The 19,022-nt window shown below is 35.8% G+C and overlaps 1 pseudogene; it reads left to right on the forward strand.

The window, feature by feature from the left end:
- Positions 1-4,291: 4,291 nt before the first annotated feature.
- Positions 4,292-15,156, forward strand: LOC137722041 (uncharacterized; annotated as a pseudogene).
- The last annotated feature ends 3,866 nt before the right edge of the window (positions 15,157-19,022 follow it).

Consider the following 19,022-nt stretch of genomic DNA (forward strand, 5'->3'; position numbering starts at 1 on the left):
AAAAAAACCGTTTTCTCGGTTCTTGCATCTCTCTTGCGCTTTCCGCCATTTCTATGAGGTAGCTAGGTATGCAGCTTTTTCTGTAGATTAAAGCTACCTTCTTTATTCTTTACAAAAAAGCTGCATTATATAGACATGTACTCCTTTGGGGGACCATATGGGAAAAGAGGAAAAGATAAGAATTACTGGATTATAGAACGCTAAAGAATCAAGATACATTGGGCATGGCAGTGGGGATAATACTTTATACTCAGATGAACGAAACAAAATGATTTGCATTTATGCATCATACCCTGAATAAGACAATTCTACTGCTTTCCCTATTGAAACGGCAATCAGCACGCGTGCATCCCCCACCGGAACAAACTCCCCATGCTACCTATATTTTCATGCTTTTGTTTCTTCAACAAAGTAGAGGTTTTTTTCATTATCTTAATTTACGAGAAATAAATTCAAATACATATGTAAAGAGGCGGACACGTTATATATACCCTGTTTAACTAGCCTAAGACACATGCTGCATATATATTTTGCCTTTGGGGTTTTAAGCAAGAAGCTCAAAACTTTTGCCTTTGATAGAAATACAGTGGAAGGGGTGAGTAGGACCTTTCAAATTAATCCAAATGTGATCAAGGAGCTGGGAAAAGTAGTGACAAGCATGAAGTTTCTGTTTCGATTAATTACTGGCCAGAGTATGTGCAAGAGATCACACTAGTAAGGGATGGGAGATATATAGGGTGATGATGACTGATGAGGCTCTATAGGTTTGGGTGGTGCATGAGTGAATTGACTTTACCACATAGGATGAGGTTGCTGTTTCAATGTCAAGAAATATAAGCAAGTAATACTATCAATTGGGCATTGAACCCTCATAACATATACAAAGAAGAGAGGAAAGGAAAGGCAAAGCCTAAGTACGTTGAGGCCCAAGAAAACTTCCAACCTGCATCAATTGGAGATCAGAGATTGACCTAAAGACACTGTTTTGACGTTGAGGCCCAAGAAAACTTGCAACCTGCATGCCAATTGGAGATCACAGATTGACCTAAAGACACTGTTTTGAATTCTGATTTGGGAGATAAACATTACTGTAACTGGTGACACCACATGACAAGCATCATATAGCTGAGTTAATTTTTGAACACGCGGCAAACGTCCAATGGACCGGTAATGCTATTGGGATTATGCATTGATTTCAAGAGAAAATCTCTCTTAATTCAATTCCTATTATTTGACGTCGGTGAAAAGAAAGGTATTTTTGATACTATTTGGGAAAAAATAACTTTCTAGAAAGCTCTTAGGGTGTTTTTGTTGTATCAGACTATCTTGAACTGGTTAGCTTTTAGGACTAAGCTAAACTGGCTTAGACTAGACTAAGCTGGACTTACTTAAGTGAAGCGTTTAATGCAGTATCGGACTAAGAAGCAGAATAATTAATAAATTATAATATTATATTATATAATTTGTATCAATTAATATTTTATGTATTTTATTATTAATTTATCATTATCTTTTTGGATTCTCTTCCTCTTTGTGGAAACATCCACCATTTTTCTACTTCCCACCCCTCTCCCTCGTTTTCTCCCCTTTTTTCTCCGACACAATGTCTCCCTCTCCTCTCTCTTTTTGCTCCTTTCTCCCTGTTTTCTTCATCAAAGAAGGAAGCTGTGCATTTTGCACCTAATTTGGATCAAAAGACCAACAAGTCTTTCTTCTTGTTCCTCGAAGTAGAGATAGCTCTTTTTTTGACAAAAATCCCAAATCAAAGTTATAGATTTCTGGGTTTCTGGAGAAGAGCCTTAGAGATTTCTAGAGGTCTTTCGTTTTTTGCCTATGGATTTCTGGAGAATAGCACAGCAACCCAAAGTAATAGATTTTTGGATTTATTGCAAATTTTGATATTTTCTATAGTTCGGATTTTTAAGGTTTAATCTTCAAATTGAAGTGTTGTTTATGGTGTGGTTACGCTTATTGGAAGCTTAACTAAATGAATTCATTACTGAAGCAAGAGCAGGTTGGGTTCGTGAAACGGAGATTGGCGAGAGCCGTTTCAGATTTGGAGACTAGAGAAGGGGGCAGAAGGCATGATTTGGTGATTGGGTTCGCGGGGAGAAGGAGATCGGGAATGCATGCTTGCAAATGACGCAGGCGCTAGAGATGTGATTAGCAATCCACCAGTTTTCAGGGGGAGAATGGGGACTCACTAAGAACAACTAGTGAAACTTTTAGTCAGAGCGAGTCCGACTTAGGCCTCATTTGGTATGCCGTATAACACACCGGATATGACTAATAATACAGAATAAAGTGTTTAGTGTCCGATCGTATTAAATAGCAACCAGAGTAAATAATCCAGGCCCATCTACTTTATACGGTAAACACCCGCTTACTTATGCCCTCCAAAACCACGGTACAATTTATTAGTCGACTGAAATCTCTCGCTCCCTCCTTCATATCCAGACGCACTGTTGGTCTCTCCAGATGCTTTATTTGCCTCTTGCGTTTGCTCTATCGTCTGAATCCCAGGTTCGTCTTCTTAAATGCCTTCTTCTTCTTCGTCTGAATCCCACACTACTACAAAAGGGCCTTATTGTGTCGGTGGGTGGTGTCACTTTTATACAACATAGTGGCATATAAGACATTCCGACACCCACTTAATATGGTGTCAGAGTTACTGTCACGGTTATAACAGACATAAACTGTTAATGTCGCTTATAACCGACATTGATTTTAATATTTTTAATACTAGTGTCGCATTAAAAAAAAAACTGTGTCGCTTTTAACCGACATAACGTTACCGTTGGTTAAAAGACAACTGGTGTTGCTTCTAGATGACACTAATGATAGTTTTTAAATCTTTTCAAAGATAGTGTTAGTTGTAGCCGACATAGGTTTTAATTTTTATTAAAAATTTTGAAACTCGGTGTCGGTTGTAACCGACATAATGTTAGCGTCGGTTAAAAGAAATATTTTCAAAGCAGACGTCGGTTGTAGCCGATAGAGGTTTTAATGTTTTAAATACTTTGAAAACAATGTCAGTTGTAAGCGACGATTGGTGGCCTTTATATACCATCCCTGTGTTTTCTCTTCCTCATTGGAGGCATCAATTGATTAGACACAATCTTGATGTTATGCATATCGAGAAGAATATATGTGACAATGTGGTGGGAACATTGCTAGATATAGAAAAGTCTAAAGATGGATTGGCTACACGTGTAGATCTTGAAGTTTGAACATAAGACGTAGTCAACACCCACGCAGAGAAGGAAATAGAATATTTTGACCTCCATCATTGTTCATGTTGAAAAGAGAATTAAGAAAAAATTGCCTTTTGCAAAGTGTTGTCTACTATTCGGGTCCGCGATAGATATTCATCAAATTTGTTGCAATGGGTACACGTGAATGAACGAAAAATACATGGATTGAAAAGTCACGATCGCCATGTTTTAATTGTGACATCCCACATAACCCAGGGGAGTGATCCTTATATGTATATTCTCATCCCTACCTAGCACGATGCCTTTTGGGAGCTCACTAGCTTCGGGTTCTATGGGAACCTCGAAGTTAAGCGAGTAGCGCGCAAGAGCATTCCCAGGATGGGTGACCCATCGGGAAGTTCTCGTGTGAGTTCCCAGAAACAAAACCGTGAGGGCGTGGTCGAGGCCCAAAGAGGACAATATCGTGCTACGGTGGTGGAGCGGGCCCGGGAAGTGGTCCCCCTAGGCCGGGATGTGACAATTTGGTATCAGAGCCTAACCCTGACCGTGGTGTGCCGACGAGGATGTCGGGCCCCTAAGGGGGGTGGATTGTGACATCCCACATCGCCCAGGGGAGTGATCCTTATATGTATATTCTCATCCCTACCTAGCACGAGGCCTTTTGGGAGCTCACTAGCTTCGGGTTCTATGGGAACTTCGAAGTTAAGCGATTAGCTCGCGAGAGCATTCCCAGGATGGGTGACCCATCGGGAAGTTCTCGTGTGAGTTCCCAGAAACAAAACCGTGAAGGCGTGGTCGGGGCCCAAAGTGGACAATATCATGCTACGGTGGTGGAACGGGCCCGGGAAGTGGTCCCCCCGGGCTGGGATGTGACATTAATGCAGCAGTTACTCCCGCTTGCAATATGTCTGGTTTTGCCTAAAGCTATTACTATGATATTATTAGAGTTGAGTTCAATTTTCAGACAGTTGTGTAGTAAGAATGAGTCTGAGGAAGGATTCAAGCAATTGAATTCAAGAATTGCATTGACATTATGTCAACTTGAAAAAATATTCCCTCTTGCATTTTTTGATATAATGGTGCACCTCCCAATTCACTTGGCAGATGAAGCAGCTCTTGCAGGGCCTGTTCAATATAGATGGATGTATCCAATTAAACGGTAATTAACAAAATTTTTTACAATTATAGTCATAACTTTAATCAATAATTATAATAATTTGTGTTTCATTTTATAATTGTAGGTATTTGCAAACACTGAAGCGCTTTGTTCGTACTAAGGGTCGTCCTGAAGGTTCTATTGCTTCAGCATATTTGGTGGACAAGTGCTTGTCCTTCTGTTCAATATATCTTAGAGATGTTGAGTCTCATCGCACTTGTAGAGGCCGAAATGAAGATGGTATTGGACATGGAGTATCTGGTGGGTTATCAATTTTTGCCCTCAAAGGATGTTATATGGGTTTAGGAGAAAATGTGGAGCTCTGTCAAAATGTTGTTGATCAATGGCATAGATACATTCTAACTAATTGTGATGAAGTTAACCCATTTAGAAGGTAAGAACGTTTAATCATACATCTTAATGTTTTATTGGTTTTCTTAACTTCGAAAAATTAATGATCTAAATTTGGACATAATTGCCCAAGCAACATGAGGAATTCTTGAAAACGAAACATCGTCGAGAAAGGTTAACTATGTGACAAATTAAGGAGCTAAGCAAGAAATAATTTAACTATGCGTGGAAGAGACTAATTTTCATGAATCATTACCTTTGCCTACTGAGTTCGTTAATTATGTCAATACCGACGACGACCTAACAGATGATGACTTGGAATAAATATATTAATTATTTTATGTATTTTAAGTATTAATTAGATTATGTTTCAATTAGTATGTGATGATATTTTATAATAAAATTATATTTCTGTTTTTTATTACGTATTTTATTCAAGTTAAATTTTATTCTTAAAATGTTATACGAGATAACTCAAAAAAAAAAAAAAAAAGCTGGTTATTTTTTTTCTTTGGGTTAAACATTTTTTTTTAAACTAGTCTGCTGTCACTTGTAGCCGACGGCATTGGTCGGATAATTTGAAATATTAGGTGGGAAATTTTCTGCTTGTTGTGCACAAGGAAATGGATGGATAGACTTAGTGTCGATTTTAACCGACGCTATCATCTTTTAATTCGACGCGAGTTTTATTAATCTGACGTACGTGAATTTCAAAAAGTGTGTCAGAAATTGGTGTCGATTAAGACCGACACCAACATTAATTTAAACCGACTCCATGATTTCCAATAAAGAGTGTCAGAAAGTTGACTGGTTCATTTAACTCGTCAGTAAAGTGTGTTAGGTTGGCGTCGGTTTTAATGGACGCCATGTACATTTAATTCGACACCAGTGGCTTTTAATTCGACGTTAGTCAAACAATGTCGATTTAAACTGACACCAACTAAGTACCCATTTTTAAACCCCTCTCTTTCCCATTTCATCTGTACTTTCATTTCTCCCCCAATTTCAATCTTTCTTCTTCTCCTTCCCCATTTCATCCGTGCATCCCTTTCTTCCTCCTTTTTAGTTCTTCCTCTTCTCCTTCACCATTTGCTATGGATCACCATTTTGAAGATCAACATTCTGAGGAACTCCAATTCGAAGAGGAAGAGCTCGAAGGTGGTTCATTTTTAAATTATTATGATTATTAATTTTAGTTTTTGTTTTGTATTCTAACTAGTTTTATGCTTAAATTGAAAATTTATTTTTGTTTCTTGGTTTTTAATTGTTTTTTTCTGTATTTATAAGGATCAACTCAACAGAGATGTGGACCCTTAATTCCGAATTGGAAAGAACAACCTTGTTCATTTGATTCGTCTGGAAAATGCATTAGTGATAATTCTAGTGCGTTTTCGAAACATGTAGTGGCAGAGGTTAGAGATTACAGAAATATTCTGATGGTGGCATACTGGAATAAAGAAAAAACAAAGATAAACGTTTCATGATTTATTTTATTATATTTTGAAACTTGTCTAATAAATTCTTTTATTTTTTAGGGGATTGCCGAAAAAAATAATCATAATCGGCAGTTGAAAACTATGAACCACACAACCGGTTCAAAATCTTTTGCAAGTGTTCGGAAAAAATTTGTATGGGTTGTACAATTTTAAGAATTGTAGTTAATTTTAAATTTAATATATAGTTGGTAGAAATTTTATTTTTAATATGAAGTTTGCTTAAAATTGTTTGTTTTTTCACTCACATATGGTGGGAATTATTTTTAATTATTATTAATTAAAAACTAACACAGATTTTTTTTATATTATTAATATATTTGGTGTTGCTTATGTACGACATCATAACAATAATTTTATTTATCTAGATCTTATAATGTCAGTTAAAACCAAGAGTATTTTGAGTATTTTATTTGTTTAACTGTTGCTTGATGTCGGTTAGGACCGTCATCATGTCAGAATTCAACGTTGCTTCTAACCTAAATAAGTTTAGATGTCACTTTTAACCGACGTTGTTCTTTTTATTTTATATTACTTTGCTTCTTGATGGCAGATTAAGGGGACTACTCAACGTCAATACCCTTTTTGTGACGCTATCAATGGCGTCGGTTCTCCAATCCGACATTGCACGATTTGCTGTTGGATTTTTACCAAAAATCCGACACTAATTAGGGTTTCTTGTCGGTTTTTCTACCACCAGTGATAGCCTCTTTTGCAGTAGTGTTAGTTCATCTTCTCATTCTTCATTTTTTTTTCCCAGGTTTCGCCCATCCCTATTCTTCTTTCCTCCTTCTATTTTTCTTGCAAATTTCTCTCAATTAATTGAATCTAGTTATTATTTTCTCTCTAATTATGCAATTGATTATGTAGTTTTGTATTTTAATTAGAATTTTTGAATTTTAGGGTTAGTTGTTGAGGTTGAATTTTAGATCTGTTGTTGGTGTTGAACTTTCGTCCATGTCAGTATATTGTTTAGTACTTGGGTTTAACTTATATGACATATGCCTTGTGACTTTTCTGGTCATCGGCATGTGAGGTTTAAGGTCATGGCTTATAACTCATGTGAGGTTCAAATCCTCGGAGCCTATTTTCTTAGTAGTGTTTTCGTCATTCCTAGGAGATTCGTACCCATTATAAGTCTAGCTCTCAATTCTCTCTATTGCAATGGGTTGTGCTCTAGCTGTTATCACTGAGGTGTCATTCAATATGCAAGGCATTTAGGGTGCTTTGATTAGCAATGTCGGGTTTGTGTTGAGGAACATTTACTCGAAACGTAGTTTATAGAACTTCAAGGAAGTAGATGGGTTGAATTTTTTTGGTTGGAACAGTATAATTTATTTCTTCTATGTGTTTCCCGCCGTTATTTTCGTTGAAGGGTCTCAATGGGTTCAAGGATATCACAAAGCTCTTGCAACTGTGGGAAAACCATCCACATTGTACATATGGGTATTGTTATCCGGAGTGTTTTACCATTTCTATAACCAATCATCGTATCAAGCACTTGATGAAATTAGTTCCATGAGCCTTTCAGTTGGGAACACAATGAAGAGAGTGTCGGTAATTGTATCGAATGTGTTGGTGCTCAGAAATCTAGTTAGACCTCTTAATGCACTTGGATCCACCGTTGCAATATTGGGGACTTTCTTGTATTAGCAGGCAACAGCTAAAAAGAAAAAGGGTAAAGTACAAAAAAACTACCTCAACTATTGGTGTCATGACACTTTTATACCTCATCTTTTAAAATTGACAATATCATACGTCATCTTACGAATTTGTGACAATATCAGACCTCCGTTAGTTTTTCTGTTAATTTTTCTGTTAAGTGCTGACGTGGCTTGATTCGAAGTCCACTTTCTATTAAAATATTATTAAAAACTAAAAAAAATATTTAATATTTAATATTTTTTTAAATATTGAAAAAAAAAAAAAAAAAAAAACCGTCCCTTCCCCCCCTCTCTTCCCCATCTTCATCTTCATCTTCATCTTCATCTTCATCTTCATCCTGCTTAATCTTCATCTTCATCCTGCTTAATCTTTAACACAAAAAAAAAAAAAAAAAATTTGAAAACCCAACCCCGCAACCCCACCCGCCCCTCCCCCTCCCCCCCTGTTGGAAATGTGCCCTAAAACCAATCATATGATGATACTTTACGGACATTTCACAAAGTTAAGCTAATGTAGTTTAAAATGTAAAGGGCAAAGATTATTGTTTGAGCTATCTCATATAAATGTTATATGCTTAAACGATAAGTCCAAGGAATATGTGATTGGAAGAATACGATCTAAAGAAGTTAGATTCATGAGACCATTCTTTCGTTGACACATCCTAAACGTTCCTGATCATAGGATTGTCAATTGGGCTTTGACAGTCCGTTAAGATCAGTACGTGCTATGTCTTCTCTCAGGGAGAGTGACTAGTCTCGAGTCATTGGTGTGTGTGACATCAAGACAAGTACGTAGGTGCTCAATAGAGAATGAGTTCACTGAACACGATCAACGAAGAGTTCTCATATTCATGTCACATGAGAACTCATGGTTGGGATAATGCAAATTAGTCTTTTGACCTGAGGCATCACAGTTGTCTTGTGGTTAGGTCCTTAATCTTTGATTATGTCAAAGTCACTCCATCAGAAGGGTGTCCACGGCATCGTTGGGGTTAAGCCACTTAGCCATGGAGGCAAGTGAATGCGCAACAAGGGATCTCTAACCTTCAAACTGTTTGAGGGAGAATACTCTATGATATGATTAAGAATCTTTGGCCAAAGTATGAATAAGATTTAGGAATGTGTTATGAATAAGATTTAGGAATGTGTTCCAAATCACATTCAAGGTAATCATATAAGCACAAGACTCACATTGGATAGTAGACATGAATAAACTATCAAACCAAACAATGTGGTCAAGAGTATTGTATTAGAGAAAGACCGTATTGCATTTGTAATCCTAAAACTGAATAGGTTCTCCACCTCTTCTGATTAGCTTGGGTAACCATGACATGCTGCTAGGCGTCAACCATGGTTTGTGGAAGCCCTAAAAGTGTATTATCACTAACGGGAGAATTGAAAGTAAGTTTCAATTCACAATCGATTAGAAAGAGTTTTAATCGCCCACTGCCTCGCTAAAAGGAACCTAATGGATCGTTCACCGAGTAAGGTAGAGTTTGAAGAAACAACGGAGATGAGTAAGAATAATTAAATGGTTTAATTATTTATCTAAGGCTAGGATTAATTAATATGTTAATTAATCAAACGAATAAGTTCGTTAAAGACCTCGGGTTAGTTTTGGGCCGCAAGGCCCAATGGGATTTGAATGTCAAGCCCATTAACTCAAGTTGTATGACAACTTGAATAAACAAAGGGCTTGAAAGCCCAATAAACCCTATAGGCTTGCCATGTTAGAAGAATAGGGCTTTTGGTCCATTAGGTCACTTATTTGAAGGGACTATATAAAGGACTTTATAGCCTAAAATTCATTAAGGGTTTTTTTTGGGGAAAGGATGAGAACACAAGCTCTCCTTTCTCTCTAAAATTTCAGCCACCTTGGAGGGATCATCTAGCAATCAAACTCCTCCAAGGTCACTCATTTCTTCTTCATTATGCCTTGGTGATGAATCATTAGAGGTTCTCAATTTTGGGAACTTGGAGAAACCTTTTCATCCATCCAAATCCATGGATCTAAGATGCAAGGAATGAAGGCCCTCTCTTTGGGTGATTAGCCTTTGCTTATGCAAAGAGGAATCTACAAAGGTATTGATTTCTCAACTCACTTTGTTTTGAGTTGAGTCTTGGTTCACCTATCTACTAGGCTTTGAAGTTCATGGGTTAAGTTTTGTTTTTGAGTGCATATAAACATGATTCCGCCTTTTAATTGTTAATTGCATGTTGTTGATGTTGCTCAAATGAACTTGTTTTTCACAAATTTTCCTTCACCCCCCCCCCCCCCCCAAACAAGTAGAAAGAGGAAGAACCAAAGAAGAAGAAGGAAGAGGAAAAAAAAAAAACCCAGAAAAAGAAGGAGGAAGAAGAAGGAGAAGGAGGAAGAGGAAGAAGAAAACCCATCAACTCAACCCCCTTCCTGGCCTGTTCGCGGAAGAAGAAGAAGAAGGAGGCGAAGAGGAAGAAGTGGAGAAGGAGAAAAAAAAAAAAAAAATCTAAACTGCAACCTAGATGAAGGAAAAAGGAAGAAGGAAGAAGAAGAAGAAAAAAATTAAAACACCCCCTCCTGCGGAAGAAGAAGAAGAAGGAGAAAAGGAAAATAAAATAAAATAAAACAACCCAACCCAACCCAATTCGGCACCCCCCAACCCAACGCGCACTCATCTCTCCTCCCCCATCTTCATCTTCTTCCCCTTTTCCCTCTACCTGCAACCCAGAAACAACAAAAAAACAAAAAAAAATTTCGAACCCAGTTTCAGCCCAAGAAGAAGAAGAACCCTCTTTGTCTCCTCCCCATCTTCATCTTCGTCCCCTTTTCCCTCTACCTGCAACCTAGAAACAAAAAAAAAGACAAAAAAATAAATAAATAAATAAAGTCATACCTAGTTTTGGCCCAAGAAGAAGAAGAAGAAGAAGAAGAAGGAGAGAGAAGAAGAATGAAAAAAAAAAAAAAAAAAACTGACAAATCCAGTTTCAGCCCAGGAGGAGAAGAAGAAGATGATGAAGAAGAAGAATGAGGAGAGAGAAGAACAAAAAAAATTGAAATTAGTGCGGGTGAAGGAAAGGGGATGCCGCACCCCTAGGAATTTTTTTTTTGGGTAAAGTACAAAAAACTACCTCAACTATTGGTGTTATGACACTTTCATACCTCATCTTTTAAAATTAACACTTTCATACCTCATCTTTTAAAATTGACAATGTCATACCTCATCTTTAGAATTTGCTCTAATGTTATACCTTCCGTTACTTGGCCGTTTACTTTTCAGTTAAATGCTAACGTGGCTTGATTTGGGGCTCACTTTCTATTAAAATATCATTAAAATATTATTAAAAACTAAAAAAAAAATTATTTAATATTTTTTAAATATTAAAATAATAATAAAAAGTAAAAAGAAAAAAAAAACACCCTCATTTCGTCCCTCCCCTCCCCCTCCCCCCCCTCTTTCTTCTCCCCATCTTCATCTTCTTCCCCCCACCTGCAAACCCACCCAAAAAAAAAAAAATTGAAAACCCATCAACACACCCCCTGCGGAAGAAGGAGAAGGAGACGGAGAAGGAGAAGGAGGAAGAAGAAGAAGAAGAAGAGGAGGAAAAAAAGGAGGAAGGAAAAAAAAAATTCCGCCCCCCCCAAAGCGGCGTGGAAGAAGAAGGAGAAGGAGAAGGAGGAAGAAGAAAAAGAAGAAGAGGAAGAAAAGGAGAAGGAGGAAGAAGAAGAAGAGGAAGAAAAAAAAAAAATTTTGAAAACCCATCAAACCCCCCTTCCCCCTTCCATGGAAGAAGAAGAAGGAGAAAGGAGAAGGAGAAGGAGGAAGAAGAAGAAGAAGAAGAAGAGGAAAAAAAGGAGAAGGAGGAAGAAAAAAAAAAAAAATTTTGAAAACCATCAACCCCCCTTACGGAAGAAGAAGAAGGAGAAGGAGAAGGAGGAAGAAGAAGAAGAAAGAGGAAGAAAAAGGAGGAAGGAAAAAAAAAAAAAAATTTGAAAACCCATCAAACCCCAAATCCACCACTCTCATCCATTCTCCACATCCTCTTCCGTACCCATCCTTCACCTTCTCTACGCACCCATCTTCCCGCCGACGAGATCTGGGGTTTTTTTTTTTTTTTTTTTTTTTTTTTTTTTTTTTTTTCTGGGTTGCAGGAGGGAGAAGAGGGGGTGGGAAGGTGGCAAACTAAGTGTGGGTGTGGGGGAAGACAAATTGAAATTTTTTTTTTTTCAGGGTTTACAGGTGGGGGGAAGAAGATGAAGATGGGGGGAGAAGAGAGAGGAGGGGAGGGGGGGAGGGGAGGGACGAAATGAGGGTTTTTTTTTTTTAACTTTTTATTATTATTTTAATATTTAAAAATATTAAATAATTTTTTTTAGTTTTTAATAATATTTTAATGATTTTTTAATAGAAAGTGGGCCCCGAATCAAGCTACATCAGTATTTAATTGAAAAGTAAACGGCCAAGTAACGAAAGGTATAACATTGGATCAAATTCTAAAGATGAGGTATGACATTGTCAATTTTAAAAGATGAGGTATGAAAGTGTCGTGACACTAATAGTTGAGGTAGTTTTTTGTACTTTACATTTTTTTTTTAATTCTTAATTTTTAATATTTAATTATTAAAAATATATTTAATTATTTTTTAATCCAGCTGGATTAATGAGTGGTCTCTATCTCTTGCCACGTCAGCATTTAACAGAAAACTAACAGAAAAATTGACAGAGGTATGACATTGTCACAAATTCGTAAGATGTGGTATGACATTGTCAATTTTAAAAGATGGGGTATGAAAGTGTCGTGACACTAATAGTTGATGTAGTTTTTTGTACTTTACCTTTTTTTTTTTGTTTTTTTATTCTTAATTTTTAATATTTAATTATTAAAAATATATTTAATTATTTTTTAATCCAGCTGGATTAATGAGTGGTCTCTGTCTCTTGCCACGTCAACATTTAACAGAAAACTAACAGAAAAATTGACAGAGGTATGACATTGTCACAAATTCGTAAGATGTGATATGACATTGTCAATTTTAAAAGATGAGGTATAAAACTGTCGTGACCCCAATAGTTGAGGTAGTTTTTTGTACTTTACCCTTTTTTTTTGTTTTTTTATTCTTAATTTTTAATATTTAATTATTTTTTAATCCAGCTGGATTAATGAGTGGTCTCCGTCTCTTGCCACGTCAGCATTTAACAGAAAACTAACAGAAAAATTGACGGAGGTATGACATTGTCACAAATTTGTAAGATGTGGTATGACATTGTCAATTTTAAAAGATGAGGTATGAAACTGTCGTGACCCCAATAGTTGAGGTAGTTTTTTGTACTTTACCCAAAGAAAAAGGGAGTTGAAGAGAAGGATTGAATATAATTTTACTTGGTCTACTTTAGGTGTGGTCTACTTTAGGTGTCTTATATTATACAGCTATCAAGTTTTAGTAATGGCTCAGGTTTTGATATCACCATTTGTTCCTTTTGATTTCATACTTGCGTCCGTGTGTGTTATTGGTGAATTTATGCTAGGATTGATGAGGCCTTTATTCTACATGTTCATTTGTTAACTGCTTGTGGGTGTGAAGTTTTTGTTCGAAATTCGAATGATTTAATTTTGATGTTTATTTGAGCCTAGAGTGACCTAGGAAGTTGAGTGCAGAATTTTGCCTTTTGGTTAAGCTTACACAAAGGTCATTTTATAGTTAAGTTTCAAATGTGTGTTGTCTGGCTTTATAGTTATGCAGCACCTGAGACTATGAAGGTTTGGGGGAACATGGATTACTCGTAAGATAGTAGTTTAGCGTTCCTTATCATTCTTGAGCTTTCTTACCCATGTATGCTTGGATCCTACTAATGCAGATGTTTAATCACCTTTGCGTTTTTGCTTTAATTAGCCAATGATCATGTCTTCTTGTATCTTTCTTATGTCCTTACTTACATGTATAATATCATGCTCTAGTTACTTAATTATTTACCACTATCTAATAATGTTATGGCATGCTTTATTGTTAAGTTGTGGTACTTGAATATTGTGACTTGGTTGATGATGTGGTTCATGATGAATCATAATTCAGCTAGAAGGCGGAATTAGTAACTTGCACTTAGAAATCGCATATTTGTTAGGAGAATGGTAGGGTCAACCTATTTAGACAGCATAATAGGATATGATGATGTTCATTGTGTGAACCAAATTAGAATGGATAGAAGAACGTTCCATTATTTATGCCGGATGCTCCGTGACCACGATAGAGTAAAATTGGATGGTGTGGTGACAATGGAAGAACAAGTTTGCAAGTTTTTGCATATATTTTCACATCATGTAAAGAATTGTACAATTGGGAGTAGGTTTTGTCGATTGGGGGAGACCATAAGTAGGTATTTCAATTCCATTTTACATAGAGTATTAAGGCTACAAGGTAGACTTTTGAAAGTGCCAGAACCCATTCCTAATGCCTACCCAGATCCTAAATGGAGTTGGTTTGAGATATTCTTCATATTTTATAAAAATTACTTCTAAAATTAATGTAATTAAATATATTGAGCTTACTAATGTTAATGACATTTTTTAGAATTGCTTGGGAGCATTGGATGAGACTTACATTAATGTTCATGTCCGTGAGCGATAAACCAAGATACTGATCAAGGAAGGGAGAGACTGCGACCAAAATGTTGGGAGTTTGTAATCTGGACATGCATTTTATATTTATGTATGTAGGTTAGGAAGGGTCGACCTCTAATTCTAGAGTACTCCAAGATGCGATAAGTAGGCCATCAGGATTAAAAGTGTCCACATGTGTTTATATTAGTAATTTGAATCCTCAATTTTCTTATATATATTGTAATATACATTTTTTTGGTGTGTTAGGGTGTTACTACCTTATGGATGGTGGGTACACAAATGGTCTAGGATAACTTGCACCGTATAGGGGAGTGCATGACCATCTCTCGAAGTGGAGAAATAGAAGACTCCCGATTAATCATGAGGAGTATTTCAATATGAAACATGCTGCAGCTAGAAATGTCATTGAGAGATGTTTTGGACTACTTAAGATACGTTGGAGCATCTTAAGAGGTCCATCATTTTTCCCTATTAAAATACAACTTAGGATTATGACAGCCTGCTACCTATTACATAATCTTATTAGAAGACATATGTCAGCTGATCCAATAGAAAATGAAATTCTAAATTTGGACGAATCTGAAAGTGATGATGATGATGAAGATATGATTGAGACTATTCAACCTACACAAGAATGGACTGCGTAGAGAAACACTTTGGCTTTGAATATGTACAATGAGTGACATGCACAAGTGTGATTTGATTAAATTTTCTTATATATGCATGTTGTGATTTGGTTATGGTTTGTTATTTGAACAAATAGTGATTTCTTATGTATTGTGTGACAAAGTGTGATTCGATTATGATACTTTATTCGAACAAAGTGTGACCTGGTTATATATTTAGTTAAAAAGTGTGATGGTTTGCTTATGGTTTTTATCACTTACTATTAATTATATGCACTATTGATTATATGCTATCTTATTGTGTATGTAATTATAGGAATGGAAAGTGAACAAAGAATTCAACCAAAAGGAAGATTTGTCAAATTTTTTTTTCTTCCCTTTTCTTATCCGGTTTAGTATCGAACACAGTATAAATAATACAATAATTAATTAGTCTGATACTGCACCAAACACCTGACTAATTTAGTCAGTACTATCCAATGACTATTTATCATATCTAACATAAATAGTCAATACAGTACAAGCTGCCAAACGAGACCTTAGTCTCATTAAAAGCAATCTTTGTTTGCGCCAAACACGGGCTAGGACTCCTATCTAAGGCAGTCCAGTCTAATAAAATTTAAAGAGGCCAAACAAATGTGCCTATAGATTTTAAACAAAAGAATTCAACGTTCTTTCTTATGAGCAAAAGTGCTTTTCTAAGTAGTCAACATCAAACGGACTCTCACTAAGAGGATAGAACACACCACTAGAATAATTCACGTCACCCCATTTCCACCCCTATTTTAATATAGTTATCTCCATTTATATGGTGTCACTACATCACGTCATGCAATAAGATTATAGTATACAAGCCAAGATTCTGGACATTCACCAATAAATCTTGAAAGAGAAGATTGCACAGGTTTTATATGTGATCTCATGCTCCACACCTTGCAACCGCAAACCATTATTTTGCATATATATATATGCAGTATTTATCTTTAGACCATTCTTTGCATATATAATTATCGATCATATTCGTGAATGGCATTATAATGATCGTGCTGGTTGAAGATCAAATCAAAGACCAATTTAACATGACCCCACCACGAAATGGCAAAATCTACAACACCTAAGCTGACAGCGTGACAGAAGCAGCATTGTTTGAATGCCTCATGAAAACTAGGGTTTGAGCTAGGCGAAACCGGCACGCAGGGTTTTGCTTTTGCTTAGGGTTGGAGTACTTTCGATGGCTGCTTTGAAGCTACAAATTCAATTGGGAAGGGAAAGTAACTTGAAGATTGAATTTCAACGGTGGGATTGGATTGGACTGTGATGCAGGCAATGACTTCATCCACGACAGAGACAATTCAGTGGTTTCTGCCTGTGATGAAGCAAGCAAGATGAGTAGCTGTACAAACAATACTAGAGATACACACGGTTGACGATTATAATATCTAAAATTATTTCTAAAATATATATGGCCGGTCCAAAAATTAATATTTAAAAATTATTTATAAAATATACGTGGCAGGTCCAAAAATATAGTTTAGAAAATTAATAAATATCCCCTTGCAATTTTTTATTAAAAACTCTTAGCTAATTTTTTATTATTATAAGGACAGTTCTTTTATTATTAAGAATATTTTATTTTGAATTAAAAAACTCTCATAGTCTCGTTAAACGTGGCTCCATTTTTATCTTTGTAATACACAAAAATATCCTTAATAATAAGAAAAGATGCCTAAGTGTTTTTTCATTTAAAAAATATTATGGGAGACTTAAATAGTTCTCTCTTTTTACCCCGGATATTCCAAAATTCTGATTTCCCATTGGTAATTGACTATGAATTAACGATTGATTTCGAACTAGCCCAAGCTTCCTATATCATATGACAGCGAAAGCGTTTCGCGCCTATTGTTATTAGTGGAATAAATTTATTTGGCATGTTGTCCAAATCAACTCGTATAAGGGAAAAAGATTGTTAGGTTGTCAATTTTAGAGTTAATCTAGAAAAGTTTTTGACTGTCATACTTGTAAATGTTTATCCTCTATAAATATATATACTAACAAAAGCGTTTGATTACCAACATAAAAATTGATTTTCTTGATTTTCAACATTCGATACATCATGTTTTTTTTTATCTCAGAGTAGTACTTAAAATCATTATTTTGAGACATTTTCATACCTCCGTTAAGATTTAAATCAATGGTTAACTAGTGACGTGGCGCCTATATGGACAATAATTAGATGTCACGTGTTAATATAGGGTCCACGTGGATTAAAAAAATAAAAAAAATATAATAATAATAATTATAAATAATTTTAAAAAAAAAAATTTCATCTCCTACCTCATCCCATCCCCCAACCTAGGGATGGGTTCGGTTCCGTTCGGTTCGGTTTTTTGCGAAAATCGGAAACCGAACCAAAATTACTATTTGGATCGGTTCGGTTCGGTTTTTTCGGTTCGGTTTCGGCCTGATTCGGTTTTTTATTTTATTTTTACCAAGTATCTTAAAAAAAGTATATGAAAACAACTTGCAGCCATTTTGTAATAAGTCCTATTTCAACATAATCGTCAAAATAAGCATTCCAAATTTCTAATATAATCAAAGACAATGAAAATAAACATTCAATTCAAAGTTCAATTATAATCAAGTGTTCCAAAGTCCAAAGTTAAATAAACATTAAAGTTTAAATCTTCCAAAAGTCCAAACTTAAAATAAACATCAAAGTTCAAGTATTCCACGTCTAAAATAAACATTCCAAATTTCAAGTCTTCCACACCTAAAATAGCATTCTTTATGTGCTGAAGTGATTTTGGAAGGTGCCCCACAATGAGAGTGATCCATATACTTTTTCAATGACAATTTGCTTGTTAACAATGAGAGTGATCCATATACTTTTTCAATGACAATTTGCTTGTTAACGCTTGGGTGGCCTAGGGGGGCAACATACAAATAATAAAAGAAAAAATACTAATTAAAATGTTATTTAAAATAATCTAACAAAATTAAATGCAATAAATAAAATTACCTTTCTCAACTTCTTCACAAAACTTCATCTCCTCAATGGTTAGCTCATGATGTAATGCAACATGAATGAACCTAAGCCAATTTTGAGTACATATCAAAGCCTCTACCATTTTTGGACTTAAAGAACTACGATATGGATCAATTATCCGTCCACTTGTACTAAAGGAGGATTCCGAAGCAATGGTTGATAGGGGAATAGCTAAGATCTCTCTTGCAACACGTGCCAAAATTGGGTACTTAGAAACCCCATTCACCCTCCACCAATTCAATACATCAAAGTTCTCCTCTTCTTCTCCTTCATTAGGATCGGAAAGATACTTGTCTACATCATTATGCACAACCCGGGCTCTCTTTGCTTTTCTCATTTCACTTTTTTCTTTCAACTTTCTTTCTATTTCGATCATGCTTGATGAAGAGTCTCCTCTTGTCGTTTGAGAACTACCACCACCACTTATACTTTGTTGTGTACTCAAAGACATATCTTCATGAATCTTGTAAAGATCAATCAACAAGTCCTTCACCCCATTTGTGGCACTTTCAACCTTTTCTTCATCCTCACCAAATTGTATCTCAAAATAATCAACGACTTTCTCTAATTTGTGGCGAGGATCAAACACAAGTGCTATAAAAAGATATTGATTCTTGTCCTCAAGTGAACCCCAATACTTGTCATATTTTTCTTGCATCAACTTGGAGATCATAGACAAAATTTCATCATCTTTGTTTTCATGCAAGAGACTTTTGATCTTAAACAAATCACCAAAAGTAGTATGAACGGTTGGAGTATTAGAACAACAAACTTTTAAAGTGACTTCATAAAAAAGTCTAAAAAAGATTGCAAATATCCCCGCCTCACTCCAATCATCCATCGAAGGTGGCCCCTCCCTCATATTATCATGATTGTC

The sequence above is a fragment of the Pyrus communis genome, chromosome 17 (genome assembly GCF_963583255.1).
Source record: "Pyrus communis chromosome 17, drPyrComm1.1, whole genome shotgun sequence".
In the NCBI taxonomy this organism is placed as follows: Eukaryota; Viridiplantae; Streptophyta; class Magnoliopsida; order Rosales; family Rosaceae; genus Pyrus; species Pyrus communis.